The sequence below is a fragment of the Amblyomma maculatum genome, chromosome 2 (genome assembly GCF_055883805.1).
Source record: "Amblyomma maculatum isolate TAMU_Amacu chromosome 2, ASM5588380v1, whole genome shotgun sequence".
Lineage (NCBI taxonomy): Eukaryota > Metazoa > Arthropoda > Arachnida > Ixodida > Ixodidae > Amblyomma > Amblyomma maculatum.
In genome coordinates this window covers 184,936,269-184,940,481 of record NC_139345.1, presented here as the reverse complement: position 1 = coordinate 184,940,481, position 4,213 = coordinate 184,936,269, and the positions used below count along the sequence as shown (strand labels likewise).

At 47.7% G+C, this 4,213-nt stretch overlaps 1 pseudogene; it reads right to left on the bottom strand.

Annotated features, from left to right (window-relative positions):
• Positions 1-498: 498 nt before the first annotated feature.
• Positions 499-3,868, bottom strand: LOC146200597 (uncharacterized; annotated as a pseudogene).
• Between the last annotated feature and the right edge of the window lie 345 nt (positions 3,869-4,213).

The following is a 4,213-nucleotide window of genomic DNA, read 5'->3' as shown; positions in this document are numbered from 1 at the left end:
GCCCGCTTATTCGGAGCGTAAACACACACTGCTCTCCATGGAGTTTCGTCAAAAAGAAAATCACACACTACTAATCTACCCGTTCCACACGTTATCACAGCTTCAACTTGGCTGATAGCCCTGCGGATTAAAATAATGCATCCGGCAGAATTTTGAACCGCATGGCTTACACATGCGTTGTATCTGCTGCGAAAAACTTCGACCATTCCATCTGTTTGCTCTTCACTTTCAATTTTTGTTTCTTGTACTGCAAGTAAGTCGATATCGTTATCTAGCATTAGCCTATTTAACTGCTGTTGCCGTCTGCGCGCTGAGAGGCCCCTGACATTAAGTGTTGCGACGCGTAGGCAAGTTCGAAAAGGACGAGCCATTTTAAAGAAAGAAGAGGCCGATCATTCTACTCACACTTACAAGGCAGAGCGACATAGTGATACACCAAACGTTTCGTGTCGTGAAGCGGTGCCAGTTGCACTGTACAGCACAGATCTCACACGGTCTTTAGTCCCGATCACCGACCGGGACATCACATCTGCTTTGCAAAACTCGCCCCCGATAAGGCGGAGGCGTTGATGACGGAGTCTTCCGGTCTGGAGGGACGTTTGGCCTCGGTTTGAAGCTCGGACGACGGACCAGGTTGGCCTTCGTGGGTGGCTCCCCGTTCCCGTTCGCATTCCTGCCAGCTTCACACTCATTGACGTCCTCAAGTGCCCGCTTTGCAGGCATGCTGGATGCCGATGCCATGTCCACGTCTCGAGGTTCGCTCGTGGAAGCCTCCTGCAGACTTACTGGCGTGTTTGGGGCAGTAGGTGTGTCTACCTTCGCCTCTCCCTCAGTGGTTGCGGCCGCAGCAATTGGCGTTGCTTCTACAGTTTGATCTGGAAGCTCCTCCGCCGCCGCGGCTTTTTCTAGGGGCGTTTCCTTGCACTTGGCCTCTTCACTGCATTCCAGCTTCATTTCCACGGCATCAGCGGCGTCCATCAAGTGGTCCGCCACATCATCTTTCCGTGCCGGACCCGCAACATTCGCGTATGTACGCACACACTGGGTATCCTCGTGTCCAAAGCGGCGGCACAACCCGCAACGCGGAACGCGGCACTCTCGGCGTATTAGCCTCGAGATCGAGCAGAGTCGCCACCTTGCGGCTCAGCGGCGAAACCTACTCAGTGTGGATGCGTTTTCGCGTCGCGTGCCAGCCAGTGATTTACGCGCGCGCACGCGGCGTGTACAGGAGTGTTTTTGTTTGTTTCGCAGTTTCTGTGAGCTTTTGCTTACCTATATGCCTCTTGCAAAATAAATATGAACAGTCTATTAAAAATATATATACTTGTCCGTATCGAGCATGTCATACTTGGATAAGGACATCATTCGTCGCGGTTTTCGGCGCTTTGACGTGCAATGTCTCAAACAAAGTGGTACTGTCGTTACCGCCGCGTCAAAGCAAAACAGGTCGTTGCCGTCAATAAACGTTAATGCAAACGCTCAGAAATCGCATATTCTCGTTTCTGTTTGGAATACCGCAGCTACTAAAACATATTCCATCGCATACTGCTTCATATAGCAGAATGCAGTTTGAACAGACCACTCTATGCCTACTATGCCGTCTGTATACACGATAGAGTTGTGTGAGTATTTTTTTTTTTTTGCTTTTAAACCTCTGTCGCGGTGTCTCAATGGTAAGGGCGCTCGACTGCTGATTTCGAGAACGGGGTATTCAATCACAACTGTTTCGAAAGGCGTTCCTCTGCTGTGGGATTTGACTGCACAATAAACAATCCCACGTGGTAAATGTGGTGTTAATAATGAAAAAAAAAACGACACCAAAACCAGCCTTTCCATTTATCCGTCATAGCCGATGCCGCTTTTATGCGTTAAACCCGGGCCAATATATGCATTTCTTTTCTTTTTTTTGTTGCTGTTGAAGGCTTCTGTGCATCCGTAAATGTTTTAGTGAGCACATTTTGCTTTAGAGAAATGCTCCAATGTTTGGGAAACATATTCCCTGCACCTAATTGTTACCCTAAATATTACATAATACACCTAGATCAATGTACTTTACTGGTAGCCTATTATAATCATTATAATCCCTTTTCGTCCAAGTGCTGTCTTCCGAGCAAACTCGTCATTTCCGACAAGAGGAGTAAAACAGCTTCATGCGGGCTTAAATATCAGTGTTTAGTTGGGAATAAATATATTTTCATAGTCGCATGTTAAGATGACCTCCATTTCTTTCGGAATAGTTTCATATCCGGCATCTGTTTTGGAAGCAACCCTAATACTTTACTTCGCATAAGATTTAGTCACTGTTAAATAATTAGTGACAAATAAATTTTCAGCCTGTAAAATTGCTTCCCAGAACATGACAGTGCCCATGCGCAGTTTATAACGATGTCTTCGCAGCGAGTAATTCGTAGCTTGCACTTTAACGTTACTGAAAATTAATCGCTGATTATTGTAAATTCTGTCAAGTGTGTAAAAGTTCTCTCACACGGTGAAATTTATTCGCATTGCAAAACAAAATGATTACACTACTAATTTACCGTTATATATTAACATCACACACATCAGAAATCCCTTATACTTTCCTCGGTTTCAGGAACTCATTTACAGTTAGTGGCGCATGCAATAATACACTATCACGTTCTATGACACTGGCCGCAGAAAGCATCTCGGCAAATTCAATCCACTCAGCGCTGTACTCGTGAACAATCAGCTTTCCTGTGCGGCGAGGTTTCCTGTGTAGTGTCGGCGTGATCTCATTTTTGGGGAATACTTGTGCGTGGTTGTCTGGGCCAGAGTTGATGTGCACTCAGTCTAAAGCAACTTGCCATGCAGTGCGCTTCCAATGCTACGTTACACCTGCTTAATCCTCGAGTCAAGTACGATATAATGAATCAGGCTTTCTCGATTCAATCTAAAGTACTGCAGGTCAGAGCACGAACCTTGTATCTGCGTGGGCTTGTCACTAAATTCGCCAGTCTCACTCGCATGAGACACGCGCAAACTGTTTAAAAGTCGATAAGAAAAACAAAGCTGTCATTAGGCAGGCGCAAGCATTAGGCACGTGAGCGCGGTACAGCGCAAGAAACGTGCAAAGTAAATCTAGAAGACTGGTGGTTGCGTGCTTTGTTTTCCTAAAATCCGCTCTTCTTCTGCTGCATTAGCGAAATCCTTGGATTTTTTCTGCAGTATTGCAGAAATACTGCAGAAGACACGTTTTCGTCGCCAACCCGCCGTAAACTCGGAAGCAGACCTACGCAGCGTGCGTTTCTGCGAGCGCCGCCGGCTGCCGATCCACACTACCGGAGTGACGGTGGCGCCACCTCTAGGTCGATCTCGCGGCGAATATGCCCAGTTCCGCTAGACCGGAAGCACAGCGGGGCCCTGCCCGGAACGTAGACGAGAGCGACGTCCTCGGAAACGCGCAGCTGGTGCGGCAAATCCTCAACGGTGACGACTGCGTGTAACTTCAGCGTTACGGAGCGAGTCGTGGACGCCTTGTCAACGCTACCATTCACCCGCCACTTGTCTCTGGTTAGTTCCGTTACTTTTCCGAACGGAGACAGGGCCACTCGCACGTCTTCATCGCGCACGCCGTGCAACAACCAGTACAGTTTCAGACGTACAGCCTGATTGCACGGGTCAATCACCACACACCGACGCTCCTTCACGTCGAATGCTGGAACCTTCAGCATCTTCTTTTTTCCTTCTTCATCTTTGAAGGTTACCGCTCACAGGTGGTCCATCTGATAAGCCCCAAGGGCGGCAACTTCCGAAAGCAATGACATGTGTTCGAGTACGTCTCGAAAATGTTCAACACGATAAGGCCTAGCTGAGACATCCCCGTGCAAAAAAACAGTGTGTAAAACGCATCTGCCATCAGGTTCGACTGTACTACGACAAACCCTTCCCCTCTCGTACATCTCGTGAAATAAGACTTTCATTTCACATAAGACTAGTTCTTTTAATAAAAACAATGGCCTGCCACCGTTTTACAAATGCATGAAAACCACGTGGATGCTACTGTGAAACGTCCGATAATGGTTCGTATATCCGTGCTCGGACGTCTGCTAGAATAACTGTGCATGTTCTGCGGTCTTGCATAGATGATCCGTCGGATGTCCGAGGGTCGACTTCGGAACGAAAACCAGCGCTTGCTCGGAATTTTACGGTATTGGATAACTGCTTGATCCATGGGGTGAAGCGAGGCGGTAGT